At 44.4% G+C, this 17,500-nt stretch overlaps 1 pseudogene across 1 annotated transcript in view; it reads right to left on the minus strand.

Annotated features, from left to right (window-relative positions):
- The window catches only part of LOC311238637, a 104,541-nt pseudogene extending 89,786 nt beyond the window's left edge, over positions 1–14,755 (minus strand). The window contains exon 1 of the transcript in view: positions 14,689–14,755. The product of the transcript in view is annotated as an uncharacterized misc_RNA (transcript). The remainder of the gene's footprint in view (positions 1–14,688) is intronic.
- Between the last annotated feature and the right edge of the window lie 2,745 nt (positions 14,756–17,500).

Genomic DNA, 17,500 nt, shown 5'->3' on the forward strand with positions numbered 1-17,500 from the left:
TAAATGTTCTGGAGGGTGGGGAGCCCCCCTCCAATTGTGCGTTCGGCTGAACGTGTCACTCTTTGTAGTCTGCTTTGGTCTTTTGCAGTGCTATTCCCAAACCAGGAGGTGATGTTGCCGGTCAAGATGCTCTCTATTGTACATGAGTAGAAGTTCTTAAGGATCTTCTGGCTGACTTGGAACTTCCTTAGGCGCCTGAGGAAGTAGAGGCGTTGTCGTGCCTTCTTCACCACACTGTTAATGTGTATGGTCCATGTCAAGTCCTCGGATATGTGGGCTCCGAGGTACTTGAAGCTGTTGACTCTCTCAACCGGTGCCCCGTCGATGCTGAGGGGGCTGTAGTCCTTGACCCCCGACCTCCTGAAGTCCACAATCATCTCCTTTGTTTTGCTGACGTTCAGGGAGAGGCTGTTTTCCTGGCACCATCCCGCCAGGACCTTGACCTCTTCCAGGTAGGCCCTCTCGTCGTTGGCAGAGATCAGGCCCACCACCACTGTGTCGTCAGCAAATTTGACGATTGTATTGCTACTCCGCTGAGCCACACAGTCGTGTGTGTACAGGGAGTAGAGGAGGGGACTCAGAACACAGCCCTGGGGGGCCCCTATGTTGACGGTGATGGATGAGGAGGTGCAGTTGCCTGCTCTCACCACCTGGGGTCTGCCAGTCAGGAAGTCCAAGACCCACTGGCAGAGGTCATAGCCCAAGCCCAGGTCCCTGAGCTTGGCTATGAGTATGGAGGGGACTATGGTATTGAATGCCGAGCTGTAGTCGATGAATAGCATTCTCACATAGTTCCCCTGCCTCTTGTCCAGGTGTGATGCTGCTGTGTGCAGCACATGGGATATGGCGTCCTCCGTGGACCTGTTGGGGCGGTATGCAAATTGCAGGGGGTCCATGTTGATGGGGAGGGAGGAGCAGATGTAGCCCTTTACTAGCTTCTCAAAGCACTTCATGGCTATGGAGGTGAGAGCTACAGGGCGGTAGTCGTTGAGGCAAGCAGGCTTGGATTTTTTGGGTACAGGGATAATAGTGGACTTCTTCAGGCAGGTGGGGATGACAGCCTGTTCTAAGGACAGGTTAAATATGTCAGTGAATACTGGGGCCAGTTGGTCGGCACAGACTTTTAGGACGCGGCCGGGGATGCCGTCCGGACCTGCTGCCTTCCTGATATTCACTTTTTTAAAGGTCCGCCTCACCTCATGCTCTGTTACCCTGAACACTGCGCCTCCATCAGCAGCCGACCCCCCCCCCCCCATTGCCGAGGCTTGTGAGCTGGTGTTGTTATTACCAGCATCAAACCTCGCATAGAAGGTATTGAGGTCGTTTGCTAAGGAGATGTCACTGTTCAGTTTGAGGGAGGCGCCTTTGTAGTCTGTCATCGTTTTGAGCCCCTGCCACATAGCTCTAGAGTCAGCTTGTTCAAACTGGAGTTCAATTTTATCCCTGTAGCGCCGTTTGGCCTCTGACACTGTCCTCCTTACGTTGTGTTGCGCCACCTTGTGGTCATTCATGTTGCCTGCCACTAGGCCGTCATTGTATGCTTTGGTGCGCTCTCTCAGAGCTTCACGGACGGATTTGTCTACCCAGGGTTTTTGATTTGGGTAAACTTTCATTTTGGTAGTGGGGATTGTTTCTTTCACCCTAGTACAGACATAGTCCAGCACTGTCTCCGTGTAGGCATTAATGTTATCTGTGTCGCGGAATACAATCCAGTCTGTGTTGTGAAACACTGACCGGATCGTATCCTCTGACGTCACATCCCATTTCTGCACCTCTCGCGAGACTACGGGAGTACTTTTAATTCTTTGTCTGTACTTTGGTGTAAGGAAAATGGATGCGTGATCTGACTTGCCAAAGCCACTATCAGAATGAGCCTTGTAGCCACCTTTAAATTGCGTGTAACAGTGATCTAGGATGTTACCGCCTCTGGTGTTGCAAGTCACATGCTGGTAGAAATCAGGCAATACCTTTCTCAGATTGGCGCTATTGAAATCTCCCAGTACTAAAATGGCGGCGTTAACGTTCGTCGCTTGTATACTATTTACCTCGTCGTGGAGTCTGGAGAGCGCGGCGTTGTTGTTGGCTTGCGGTGGAATATACACTCCGACCAGGACGATCGCCGTTAACTCCCTCGGGAGGAAGAAAGGACGACACTTGATGGTTATATATTCCAGTTCTGGGGAGCAGTGGTTGGATAATTCCTTCACATTCGTTGGATCACTCCAATTTTTGTTAAACATGAAGGCAATACCTCCACCACGTTGTTTACCGGACTCTGATTGTGTCCGATCCTTCCTATGGATAAAGAAGTGATCCGCTGGTTGAATCGCGTGATCTGGAACCTCCGGTGTTAGCCATGTTTCGGTGAAGCAAAGGACATTGCAGTCCCTAACGTCTCTTTGATATTGAATCCTTGCTCGGATGTCATCCAGTTTATTGTCTATTGATTGTACATTGGCTAGCAATATACTGGGAAGTGGTGTACGGTGTCGTCTGGATCTCAGCCTGTTTCGGATCCCAGCCCTTTTTCCTCGACGTCTTTTCCTGGGCTCTGGGAACAAAGGATCTGGTCCTAGTCTCCGGAGGATTTCTTCCGGCCATTGATGTGGTTCGGAAAGTTGATCCAGCGAGTAATCCAGTTGGTAAGTTTCCCGTAATCCAATGTCTATGAGTGACTGACGGTCATATACATTAAATGCACCAACAATTGTCTCAGAAACTTCAGAATGTTATCTTTCAAAAGAGACCAGGCTCATGCATGTGCTATAAGTATAAAGTATAGTATTTTGGTTTGCAAAAAAAGTATGCAGTCCTCAAAAACTAAAATGGCCACTTTTGGGGGCGCAGGTTAAGAGGTTAATATGTTCTTTGTTTGCTGTTATTACATGGCGTTTTAACATTCGCCAAAATGCTTGATTGTGATTGGTCAATAGCGCTCCGTTGCCCCAAGCAGCGGTCAATTATTTCTCGATAATTCACCGCTGCTACGGGCAACGCGCAATAATGGCCGCTGCTAGGGGCAACAGAGCGCTATTGACCAATCACAATCAAGCATTTTGATCGCAGTCACGAAAGCTGCACTGCATCAGGTGCAATCAAGTCCACACACCTGCCGATGACAGAGGAGCAACAGAACAACTGCGTCTGCATCTGATCTCGTCTTGTCGATGGTGTAAAATGAATTAGGTATATTGTTAGTAAGTTAGCCATGTAATAAGCGGGATAATGTATAGCTATACTCGGTCATTGTTGCAAAATAATTGACCTTCACTAACGTTTAGAACACCTCGGCGAGGCGCCTCGGTGTTCTAAACTCCGTGTCGGTCAATTATTTTGCGACAATGACCTCGTAGCCATACATTATCCCTTACATATTAACCTGTCATTTCAAACCTGGACACTCTCTCCTGCATCACCTGCTGATCACATGCACCTGGGCTGCTCCACTCACACACACACCTGCCCCTCGTTAGCTAATCAGCCCTTCAGTACTTACTGTACACCTGTTCATTTCCCTCGCTCCCTGCCAGAGTGTCTAAAGTGTCTTACCTGGCTATCCAGCGTTCTGCTATCTTGTTTCATCCCGCCTGTTTCTGCTATCGACCCTCCCTGTTGGATTTTGGATTTCGACTAGGGATGTCCGATATTATCTGCCGTTAAAATGCATTAAAATGTAATATCGGAAATTATCGCTATCGGTTTTCAAAAGAATGTATGTATTTATTTTATAATACTTTTTTTTTTTGATTTATTTAACCTTTATTTACCCAGGCAAGCAAGTAAGAACAAATTCTTATTTTATTTATTGTCAAAAGTATGCCTAATGTTGTGTTAATTCCACGACAAGATATATGTAATGTTAATTACCTGAAACTATTCAGTTTTTTTTGGGGGGGGGTATCGGAAATTAAGAGTTGGACAATATCGGTATATCGGATATCGGTAAAAAAGCCAACATCAAACATCCCTAATTTCGACTTCTCCTCCTGCCTGCCCCCTTATTGGATTTGTTTGCCACATGGACTGATATTGTGGTATTGACCCCTGATTACTGATTAAACTGTTTCTGCCACATCTGAATTGATCACCGTGTCGTTGCTGTTGGGTTATTGTCTGCCATACTGTGGGCTGTTCCATTTTTATGTAAATACCATGATACTTTTTTACGTAAATACCATAATAATTTTTATATAAATTCCATGATACCTTTTATGTAACTACCATGATACTTTTTATGTAAATACCATAATACTTTTTATGTAAATACCAAGATACTTTTTATGTAAATAAATACCATAATACTTTTTATGTAAATTCCATGATATGTTTTATGTCAATTCCATGTTACTTTTTATGTAAATGCTTGAGTCAGAGAGACTAGCACTTAAGGAATGGATGCAGTTAGATAATTTAGTGTACAGGAAGGCCGATAAATGTTCGGCCATAGTGGTGCAGAATAAGAGTTCCTATGTTACTGAATTAAATAGACAATTAGCAGACACAAGATTTGGTCATTACCCACAGCCCTAAAAGAATGTGAATCCCTACCCTCCTTCAAAACCGCTCTCAAAGAGCACCTACGGGTGGCTGCAATTAGAAACTGGCCCCGGTAAATGTCAAAATCCCGTCCCCCCACTCCCCACCCCTCCCAATCCCCTCCAATGTACAGTTTCTTCCCCTTCTGACTTTTTTTTATGATGTCTTCACTTTCTTACACAGTACCGTATATCTGTATGTCGTGTATGTCATAAATGTCCTGATGAAACAGTACCGTATATCTGTATGTCGCGTATGTCATAAATGTCCTGATGAATTGAAAATGGAGGACCTTTATGTAAACAAGACGAAAGTCTTTTTCTGGTCTTCATCCTCTTTGCAGTTGTTTGTATTGAGCCGTACTGTATTGTACCCATTCTGCAATCTGTTAATAAAGTTTTCAATCAATCAATCAATCAATCAAACCGTACCCACAGAACCGATGAGAACACAACTAAATTGTTGTTAAAGGGTTTGACCTTTAGAGGTCAAACATTCTGACAAACACAGAGGAGCAGAGCTTTTAACGATGTAGTATCCCTTTAAATGTGAAACTTCAAAAAGAGCAAGGCAGAGGTTTGGATGACATCCAGGAAACTCAAATTATATTATTATATCAGCTGTAACTTCCCTCCAAACAATCTGATGGCGGCCATGTCAGAGAGAACTTACATAACTTGAACTCTATTTCAATGCAAAACCTAAACAGTTATTTTAAAGAGTGGATTTGGAACATATGTATTACAATCAAAACCCTCTTTTCACTCCTTCTCCAAATATTCTTGACAGCCTCACGGCGGTCGTATCATGTGACCTGAGGCCGGGGGGTTAAATCAGTATTTCAGCTGTGATCGTGAAGATCGCTGTAGACTAAACTAAACCTCGGTTTGCAGATAAAGTGAGTTTCATCTCTCAGGTTGTTCCAGAATATCTGCCACACACAGACATGCACGCACGTACGCACACACACACAAGCACACACACAGGCATGCATGCACACACACAGGCACACACACACAGAGTAGGTGAAAAAGAAGTTAAAGAGAGAGAGTTAGTGGGAGGAAGGAGAGAGAGAGAGAGAGACAGACAGAGAGAGAGAGAGAGAGAGAGAGAGACAGACAGACAGACAGACAGACAGACAGACAGACAGACAGACAGACAGACAGACAGACAGACAGACAGACAGACAGACAGACAGACAGACAGACAGACAGACAGACAGACAGACATAATGGGGTAGTGTCATGGTTTCTCCATAGAGCTCCATTGTACTTTTAGTCAGGGCAGTGTCATGGTTTCTCCATAGAGCTCCATTATACTGTTAGTCAGGGGAGTGTCATGGTTGCGTCGTGATGTAATTTCCTGTCAAGTCATTACCTATCCGGTGTATATAACCACCATCTTGACTGTAATATCATTGCTAGCCATAACACTGATGAAGGAACAATAGTTCTGAAACATGTTTGTTTCCATTTCAGGCTGCCATTAAATACTAATGAACCTGCGAGTGCTGGTCCGGCTTTCCTGCTTTCTTTAAATTCAACTTTATGGGATTACAGCACCCAGTGTCAGACTTTGAGAGCGCGGTCTAACTTGACATTTCTCCATAGAGCTCCATTGTACTTTTAGTCAGGGCAGTGCCATGGTTTCTCCATAGAGCTCCATTGTACTTTTAGTCAGGGCAGTGCCATGGTTTCTCCATAGAGCTCCATTGTACTTTTAGTCAGGGCAGTGCCATGGTTTCTCCATAGAGCTCCATTGTACTTTTAGTCAGGGTAGTGTCATGGTTTCTCCATAGAGCTCCATTATACTTTTAGTCAGGGGAGTGTCATGGTTTCTCCATAGAGCTCCATTGTACTTTTAGTCAGGGGAGTGTCATGGTTTCTCCATAGAGCTCCATTATACTTTTAGTCAGGGGAGTGTCATGGTTTCTCCATAGAGCTCCATTATACTTTTAGTCACGGCAGTGTCATGGTTTCTCCATAGAGCTCCATTGTACTTTTAGTCAGGGGAGTGTCATGGTTTCTCCATAGAGCTCCATTGTACTTTTAGTCAGGAGAGTGCCATGGTTTCTCCATAGAGCTCCATTATACTTTTAGTCAGGTCAGTGCCAGGTTTCTCCATAGAGCTCCATTGTACTTTTAGTCAGGGGAGTGTCATGGTTTCTCCATAGAGCTCCATTGTACTTTTAGTTAATGTTGTTGTATTGTTAAAACTAACGTATAACTGTTGTTCTATTGTTAACTAACATATAAATGTTGTTTTATTGTTAAAACTAACGTTTAACTGTTGTTCTATTGTTAACTAACATATAAATGTTGTTCTATTGTTTTTTTTTTTACCAAATCTTTTAATGTTGTTCTATTGTTAAAGCTAACGTATAACTCTTGTTCTATTGTTAAAACTAACATATAGCGGTTGTTCTATTGTTAAAACTAACATAATAGCGGTTGGCTAAATTCCCCGCTCCCTTGTGGTGAGGAAACATAATCGTCATGATTTGTGGCTTCCATCTGGCCACGGAATATTAGCCGACCATCCAAAACACAACCATTTATTAGGATTACATATCACAGCGGTAAAGCAAAGAGTTAGACACAAGCTTATCTGATGGATGGACTTGTGTGCGTGCGTGTGCGTGTGTGCGTGTGGTATGCATGCACGCATTCTAGTACACACGCATTCCAATGCATGTGTGGATGTTGCCAGGTGTGTGTGTGTGTGTGTGTGTGTGTGTGTGTGTGTGTGTGTGTGTGTGTGTGTGTGTGTGTGTGTGTGTGTGTGTGTGTGTGTGTGTGTGTGTGTGTGTGTGTGTGTGTGTGTGTGTGTGTGTGTGTGTGTGTGTGTGTGTGTGTGTTCAAAGTTCTCCCACACGCTTGTCATCTAATGAAACGAGACCCCGCAGGTCTCTCTCGTGTTTCCTCCGTCCGCGTCCTGTCTGTCAACAGACACCAATTAGCCAGCGCCCGGCCCACTCGCCACGACAACACGCATCTGTTGATACGACCCGGCCCACTGTTTACACTGAGCCGCGCCGCCGTACCCAAACACCGCAGAGATACACTGTTAAAAGTACTGTCTGTACCCAAACACCGCAGAGATACACTGTTAAAAGTGCTGTCTGTACCCAAACACTGCAGAGATACACTGTTAAAAGTGCTGTCTGTACCCAAACACTGCAGAGATACACTGTTAAAAGTGCTATCTGTACCCAAACACCGCGCAGATACACTGTTAAAAGTGCTATCTGTACCCAAACACCGCGGAGATACACTGTTAAAAGTGCTGTCTGTACCCAAACACCGCAGAGATACACTGTTAAAAGTACTGTCTGTACCCAAACACCGCAGAGATACACTGTTAAAAGTACTGTCTGTACCCAAACACTGCAGAGATACACTGTTAAAAGTACTGTCTGTACCCAAACACCGCAGAGATACACTGTTAAAAGTGCTCTCTGTACCCAAACACCGCGGAGATACACTGTTAAAAGTACTGTCTGTACCCAAACACCACGCAGATACACTGTTAAAAGTGCTGTCTGTACCCAAACACCGCGGAGATACACTGTTAAAAGTGCTGTCTGTACCCAAACACCGCCGAGATACACTGTTAAAAGTACTATCTGTACCCAAACACCACGCAGATACACTGTTAAAAGTGCTGTCTGTACCCAAACACCGCAGAGATACACTGTTAAAAGTACTATCTGTACCCAAACACAGCAGAGATACACTGTTAAAAGTGCTGTCTGTACCCAAACACCGCGGAGATACACTGTTAAAAGTGCTGTCTGTACCCAAACACTGCGGAGATACACTGTTAAAAGTGCTGTCTGTACCCAAACACCGCAGAGATACACTGTTAAAAGTGCTGTCTGTACCCAAACACCGCAGAGATACACTGTTAAAAGTGCTGTCTGTACCCAAACACCGCGGAGATACACTGTTAAAAGTGCTATCTGTACCCAAACACCGCCGAGATACACTGTTAAAAGTGCTGTCTGTACCCAAACACCGCGGAGATACACTGTTAAAAGTGCTATCTGTACCCAAACACCGCCGAGATACACTGTTAAAAGTACTATCTGTACCCAAACACCGCCGAGATACACTGTTAAAAGTGCTGTCTGTACCCAAACACTGCGGAGATACACTGTTAAAAGTACTGTCTGTACCCAAACACCGCCGAGATACACTGTTAAAAGTGCTGTCTGTACCCAAACACTGCGGAGATACACTGTTAAAAGTGCTGTCTGTACCCAAACACCGCGGAGATACACTGTTAAAAGTACTGTCTGTACCCAAACACTGCAGAGATACACTGTTAAAAGTACTATCTGTACCCAAACACCACGCAGATACACTGTTAAAAGTGCTGTCTGTACCCAAACACCGCGCAGATACACTGTTAAAAGTGCTGTCTGTACTCAAACACCACGCAGATACACTGTTAAAAGTGCTGTCTGTACTCAAACACTGCAGAGATACACTGTTAAAAGTGCTATCTGTACCCAAACACCGCTGAGATACACTGTTAAAAGTGCTGTCTGTACCCAAACACTGCGGAGATACACTGTTAAAAGTGCTGTCTGTACCCAAACACTGCAGAGATACACTGTTAAAAGTGCTGTCTGTACCCAAACACTGCAGAGATACACTGTTAAAAGTGCTATCTGTACCCAAACACCGCGCAGATACACTGTTAAAAGTGCTATCTGTACCCAAACACCGCGGAGATACACTGTTAAAAGTGCTGTCTGTACCCAAACACCGCAGAGATACACTGTTAAAAGTACTGTCTGTACCCAAACACCGCAGAGATACACTGTTAAAAGTACTGTCTGTACCCAAACACTGCAGAGATACACTGTTAAAAGTACTGTCTGTACCCAAACACCGCAGAGATACACTGTTAAAAGTGCTCTCTGTACCCAAACACCGCGGAGATACACTGTTAAAAGTACTGTCTGTACCCAAACACCACGCAGATACACTGTTAAAAGTGCTGTCTGTACCCAAACACCGCGGAGATACACTGTTAAAAGTGCTGTCTGTACCCAAACACCGCCGAGATACACTGTTAAAAGTACTATCTGTACCCAAACACCACGCAGATACACTGTTAAAAGTGCTGTCTGTACCCAAACACCGCAGAGATACACTGTTAAAAGTACTATCTGTACCCAAACACAGCAGAGATACACTGTTAAAAGTGCTGTCTGTACCCAAACACCGCGGAGATACACTGTTAAAAGTGCTGTCTGTACCCAAACACTGCGGAGATACACTGTTAAAAGTGCTGTCTGTACCCAAACACCGCAGAGATACACTGTTAAAAGTGCTGTCTGTACCCAAACACCGCAGAGATACACTGTTAAAAGTACTATCTGTACCCAAACACCACGCAGATACACTGTTAAAAGTGCTGTCTGTACCCAAACACCGCAGAGATACACTGTTAAAAGTACTATCTGTACCCAAACACAGCAGAGATACACTGTTAAAAGTGCTGTCTGTACCCAAACACCGCGGAGATACACTGTTAAAAGTGCTGTCTGTACCCAAACACTGCGGAGATACACTGTTAAAAGTGCTGTCTGTACCCAAACACCGCAGAGATACACTGTTAAAAGTGCTGTCTGTACCCAAACACCGCGGAGATACACTGTTAAAAGTGCTATCTGTACCCAAACACCGCCGAGATACACTGTTAAAAGTGCTGTCTGTACCCAAACACTGCAGAGATACACTGTTAAAAGTGCTGTCTGTACCCAAACACCGCAGAGATACACTGTTAAAAGTGCTGTCTGTACCCAAACACCGCGGAGATACACTGTTAAAAGTGCTATCTGTACCCAAACACCGCCGAGATACACTGTTAAAAGTACTATCTGTACCCAAACACCGCCGAGATACACTGTTAAAAGTGCTGTCTGTACCCAAACACTGCGGAGATACACTGTTAAAAGTACTGTCTGTACCCAAACACCGCCGAGATACACTGTTAAAAGTGCTGTCTGTACCCAAACACTGCGGAGATACACTGTTAAAAGTGCTGTCTGTACCCAAACACCGCGGAGATACACTGTTAAAAGTACTGTCTGTACCCAAACACTGCAGAGATACACTGTTAAAAGTACTATCTGTACCCAAACACCACGCAGATACACTGTTAAAAGTGCTGTCTGTACCCAAACACCGCGCAGATACACTGTTAAAAGTGCTGTCTGTACTCAAACACCACGCAGATACACTGTTAAAAGTGCTGTCTGTACTCAAACACTGCAGAGATACACTGTTAAAAGTGCTATCTGTACCCAAACACCGCTGAGATACACTGTTAAAAGTGCTGTCTGTACCCAAACACTGCGGAGATACACTGTTAAAAGTGCTGTCTGTACCCAAACACTGTGGAGATACACTGTTAAAAGTACTGTCTGTACCCAAACACTGCAGAAATACACTGTTAAAAGTGCTGTCTGTACCCAAACACCGCTGAGATACACTGTTAAAAGTACTGTCTGTACCCAAACACCGCGGAGATACACTGTTAAAAGTGCTGTCTGTACTCAAACACTGCAGAGATACACTGTTAAAAGTGCTGTCTGTACCCAAACACCGCTGAGATACACTGTTAAAAGTACTGTCTGTACCCAAACACCGCGGAGATACACTGTTAAAAGTGCTGTCTGTACTCAAACACTGCAGAGATACACTGTTAAAAGTGCTGTCTGTACCCAAACACTGCAGAGATACACTGTTAAAAGTGCTGTCTGTACCCAAACACTGCGGAGATACACTGTTAAAAGTGCTGTCTGTACCCAAACACCGCGGAGATACACTGTTAAAAGTGCTGTCTGTACCCAAACACCGCGCAGATACACTGTTAAAAGTGCTGTCTGTACCCAAACACCGCGCAGATACACTGTTAAAAGTACTGTCTGTACCCAAACACCGCGGAGATACACTGTTAAAAGTACTGTCTGTACCCAAACACCGCGGAGATACACTGTTAAAAGTACTGTCTGTACCCAAACACCGCCGAGATACACTGTTAAAAGTACTGTCTGTACCCAAACACCGCGGAGATACACTGTTAAAAGTACTGTCTGTACCCAAACACCGCGGAGATACACTGTTAAAAGTACTGTCTGTACCCAAACACCACCGCAGAGATACACTGTTAAAAGTGCTGTCTGTACCCAAACACTGCAGAGATACACTGTTAAAAGTGCTGTCTGTAACCAAACACCACGCAGATACACTGTTAAAAGTACTGTCTGTACCCAAACACCACAGAGATACACTGTTAAAAGTGCTGTCTGTACCCAAACACAGCGCAGATACACTGTTAAAAGTACTATCTGTAACCCAAACACCGCGCAGATACACTGTTAAAAGTACTATCTGTACCCAAACACCGCGCAGATACACTGTTAAAAGTACTATCTGTAACCCAAACACCGCGCAGATACACTGTTAAAAGTGCTGTCTGTACCCAAACACCGCGGAGATACACTGTTAAAAGTACTGTCTGTACCCAAACACCGCGGAGATACACTGTTAAAAGTACTGTCTGTACCCAAACACCGCGGAGATACACTGTTAAAAGTGCTGTCTGTACCCAAACACCGTGGAGATACACTGTTAAAAGTGCTGTCTGTACCCAAACACCGCAGAGATACACTGTTAAAAGTGCTATCTGTACCCAAACACCGCAGAGATACACTGTTAAAAGTGCTGTCTGTACCCAAACACCGTGGAGATACACTGTTAAAAGTACTATCTGTACCCAAACACCGTGGAGATACACTGTTAAAAGTGCTGTCTGTAACCCAAACACCACAGAGATACACTGTTAAAAGTGCTGTCTGTACCCAAACACCGTGGAGATACACTGTTAAAAGTGCTGTCTGTACCCAAACACCGTGGAGATACACTGTTAAAAGTGCTGTCTGTAACCCAAACACCGTGGAGATACACTGTTAAAAGTGCTGTCTGTAACCCAAACACCACAGAGATACACTGTTAAAAGTACTGTCTGTACCCAAACACCGCAGAGATACACTGTTAAAAGTGCTGTCTGTACCCAAACACCGCAGAGATACACTGTTAAAAGTGCTGTCTGTACCCAAACACCACGGAGATACACTGTTAAAAGTACTGTCTGGACCCAAACACTGCAGAGATACACTGTTAAAAGTGCTGTCTGTACCCAAACACCACGGAGATACACTGTTAAAAGTGCTGTCTGTACCCAAACACCGCGGAGATACACTGTTAAAAGTGCTGTCTGTACCCAAACACAGCGGAGATACACTGTTAAAAGTGCTATCTGTACCCAAACACCGTGGAGATACACTGTTAAAAGTGCTGTCTGTACCCAAACACCGCGGAGATACACTGTTAAAAGTACTGTCTGTACCCAAACACCGCGGAGATACACTGTTAAAAGTACTGTCTGTACCCAAACACCGCGGAGATACACTGTTAAAAGTACTGTCTGTACCCAAACACTGCAGAAATACACTGTTAAAAGTGCTGTCTGTACCCAAACACAGCGGAGATACACTGTTAAAAGTGCTATCTGTACCCAAACACCGAGGAGATACACTGTTAAAAGTGCTGTCTGTACCCAAACACCGCGGAGATACACTGTTAAAAGTACTGTCTGTACCCAAACACTGCAGAGATACACTGTTAAAAGTACTGTCTGTACCCAAACACCGCGGAGATACACTGTTAAAAGTGCTGTCTGTACCCAAACACTGCGGAGATACACTGTTAAAAGTGCTGTCTGTACCCAAACACTGCGGAGATACACTGTTAAAAGTGCTATCTGTACCCAAACACCGAGGAGATACACTGTTAAAAGTGCTGTCTGTACCCAAACACCGCGGAGATACACTGTTAAAAGTACTGTCTGTACCCAAACACTGCAGAGATACACTGTTAAAAGTACTGTCTGTACCCAAACACCGCGGAGATACACTGTTAAAAGTACTGTCTGTACCCAAACACTGCAGAGATACACTGTTAAAAGTACTGTCTGTACCCAAACACAGCGGAGATACACTGTTAAAAGTGCTGTCTGTACCCAAACACCGCGGAGATACACTGTTAAAAGTACTGTCTGTACCCAAACACTGCAGAGATACACTGTTAAAAGTACTGTCTGTACCCAAACACCGCGGAGATACACTGTTAAAAGTCCTATCTGTACCCAAACACCGCGGAGATACACTGTTAAAAGTGCTGTCTGTACCCAAACACCGCGGAGATACACTGTTAAAAGTGCTGTCTGTACCCAAACACAGCGGAGATACACTGTTAAAAGTACTATCTGTACCCAAACACCACCGCGGAGATACACTGTTAAAAGTGCTGTCTGTACCCAAACACCGCGGAGATACACTGTTAAAAGTACTATCTGTACCCAAACACCGCGGAGATACACTGTTAAAAGTACTATCCTTACCAAAATACTGCATAAATACACAGTTAAAAGTAATATCCAAACCCAAGCACTGCTGGACTACATTGTTAAAAGTACAATCCATGGAGCGGCCAGGTAGTGCAGCGGACTAAGCGTCTGTCTACCACCACAGAGCCAGTGGGATCGAATCCGGCTGTGGTGCCTCCGGCTTGGTCGACCGTCCATAGCCTACTAACACAATTGGCAGTGTTAGTGGGTGGGAAGCCGGCGTGGGTGGGTCCTGGTCGTTGTAAACAGTGACTCCTACAGTTCGGTTGGGGCGCCTGCACAGCGAGGGAAGGATATGGGGGAGGTAGTGTGATCCTTCCACACGTTACACTCTCCCAGTGAGAGTCCGCGCTGCCAGGTGAAAAGAAGCGGTGGGCTGGGTACACATGTGTCGGAGGAAGCATGTGATAGTCTCCGCCCTCCCAGACCAACGGTAGGGGGTAGAGTGCGCAACGACCAGGAAGGGGATTGGGAATTGGCATAACGACTAACATTGGGAGGGGAGAAAAATGGAAAAAGAAGGAGGAAAAAGATAATAAAAAATAATAATAAAAAAAGTACAATCCATACCTAAACACTGCACAACTACACTGTTGTATGTACAATCCATACTAACTAGGGGTGTAAAGGTACGCAACTTCTAATAAGCAACTTTTAAAACAATACCATTCTGGTCTGCGTCTCCCGGGGCCGACTCAGGTTCTGGTATTTGGTTCAGGTTCTGGTCCGACATATCTGGGTTCTGCGTGGGTCCGGGGCCCAGCTGTCTTTGTAATCACGACATGAGTAGTCACACAAATGTTTATATTTTCTCACTTCTTCTGAAAAGTGGCTTCTGTGTAGGCTACTGTTACACCACTACTAACCGTGTCACTGTTCTTAATTTAAAACACGATCACAAACCTCCCTACCTCAGTCAGTATGTAACTGTTTTTGTCCTATTTATGCAAAAAAAATCTCCTTTTATATGTGTGCTGCTGAACTGTTTGTATTTGTAATCTCGACAGCGTTGTAAAAACCTCAACGTCTCTTTTCGAGAATAAGGTTGTTAGGACTCTGTAACTGCAGTGGGCTCAGATGTACAACAGGGGAGACAGGTTCATGCACAACCCCGTAGGGCATTTATTAATACGCTGAGGAGGGAAACAGGTGCGGTGTGTGTGTGTCGTTAGCCGGGCCCGCCCCTACATACTTTTAAGAAATTATTCAAATATAAGGTGATACATAAATATAAAACCTCATTATTATCCTAGTTATATTTCATCCATAACATAGCTGTGTTCAAATAGTGACAAAGGGAAAAGAAAAAAGAAAAAGAAAAACATATATATATATAAAAAAAGAAAAAGTATTTAAAAAAGAAATAAAACATATATAAATGTGTATACGTTTTGTACATAAAACTATGAAACGTTTGTAACCTTTGCTAAATGATATACTGAATTATGTTTCTTTTTTGTATTTTATTGTTTTGTGTAAATAGTGTAATGTAATGTAAAAAGGGAAGGCAATTATAAGCCTCTGCTTCAGCCTACACCTTTTCGGTAATTTTATTTGTTTGTTTTTTTGGAAGTTCTACTACTACTATGCTTTATAATAATAAAAAAAAAAGACAGAAATAAAATCATTCATTCATTCATTCATTCATTCATGCATTCATTCATTCATTCATTCATTCATTCATTCATTCATTCATTCATTCATTCATTCATTCATTCATTCATTCATTCATTCATTCATTCATTCATTCATTCATGACCGTGGCCGGAGGGGAGCACTGGGGGTAGTGGGCTGTGGAGGACACAGAGAGAAAAACTAAAAAAGTCTCCACGAAAACACACTGCACACTGTGGAAAAAACACAAAGACGGGAGGATTATAATTATACGGAAATACAATGTTAGAAAATAACACGATAGAATGAAACGGTCAAAAATCACGGGAGGGTTGTATACAGGGAAATAGAACGGCAAGAGATCTCAACACATAATTGGTAAACAGCATAATGAAAGGTATAAGACAGAGGATACATAATAAAGAGGCTACTTGCCGGGCCATTCTTAGGGAAGACCTGACGCTGAATGAACGGAGAACTAGTGCAGAGTGGATGAGTAGGAGCAGGTGTGGAGTCTCCATCCATCAGCGTGATTCCTATCACCTGTGCCGAAGGGTGAGATAGGTTTGGAGGATTGAGCTGAAGTGCAGGGGGTGTGTGAAGACAGTATAGAGGGTTGTGGGTTCAGCCTTGGGGTCAGCAGGCCTTGGGCCAGTCCTGGGGATAAACTGGTACCTTGATACTCTGAGCTTAAATAAACTTCAGAGTTGGCTAGAAGGTCACTAGAAGACCATCGCTTACCGCCCCGTTTCTGAGTCAACTGTTGGTGTTATTATGGGATGTGGGGGGAGGAAAGGAAAGGGAAAGGAAGGAGGGGTGTGTGCGTGCGTGTGTGTGTGTGTGTGTAGTAGTAGTAGTGAGCCAATCTGTTAAAAATACAAACGTTGTTAATTCCTCTTCGCTCTCGATTGCCTCAGATTTGTCTCCAGGGAGCAGAGCTGAGCCCCGTACTGACGGATGGATGGAGAGGGTGTGTGTGTGTGTGTGTGTGTGTGTGTGTGTGTGTGTGTATATGTGTGTGTGTGTGTGTGTGTGTGTGTGTGTGTGTGTGTGTGTGTGTGTGTGTGTGTGTGTGTGTGTGTGTGTGTGTGTGTGTGTGTGTGTGTGTGTGTGTGTGTGTGTGTGTGTGTGTGTGAGAGTGCAGCTTAGCCACGTGGAGAAGGAGGTGCTATGTGTACCTTAAGTGTTCAGTGCTGCTTGGCCCCGATACATTTGATTCCCTGTTTATGTAATATAATTTGTGGAACCAAATAAAGTATTCAAATGTGTGTGTACGTAGGTGTGTGCATGTGTGTGTGTGTGAGAGTGCTGGGTGTGTGTGTGTGTGTGTGTGTGTGTGTGTGTGTGCGTGCGTGCGCGCGCGCGTGTGTGTGTGTGTGTGTGTGTGTGTGTGTGTGTGTGTCTGTGCGTGCGTGCGTGCGTGCGTGCGTGCGTGCGTGTGTGTGTGTGTGTGTGTGTGTGTGTGTGTGTGTGTGTGTGTGTGTGTCTCTGTGTGTGTGTGTGTGTGTGTGTGTGTGTGTGTCTGTGTGTGTGTGTGTGTGTGTCAGAGTGCTGGGTGATGACGGAGCACTAAAGCTTGTGGCTCAGCCTCAGCACAGCTTGAATCAACCTAAGACTCAACAAGAGCTCAACACCTTCACAACCCAAACATCCTAATTCAGCTCCGCCATCCACACACCTCACCAGGCAAATATCTTCACTCAGACGGACTCAAAAGCACAATGATAATAAGAATAATAATACATTTACATTTAGTAATTTAGCGACTTACAAAACTACTTACTAGTTGTGTACAACAAGTCAGCAGGAAGGGCACTACTCTGGCAGCTCAGGGCATAAGTGGTGTTGTTCATCTAGCAGTGTT

Source organism: Notolepis coatsorum (genome assembly GCF_963971535.1).
Source record: "Notolepis coatsorum genome assembly, chromosome: 12".
NCBI lineage: Eukaryota > Metazoa > Chordata > Actinopteri > Aulopiformes > Paralepididae > Notolepis > Notolepis coatsorum.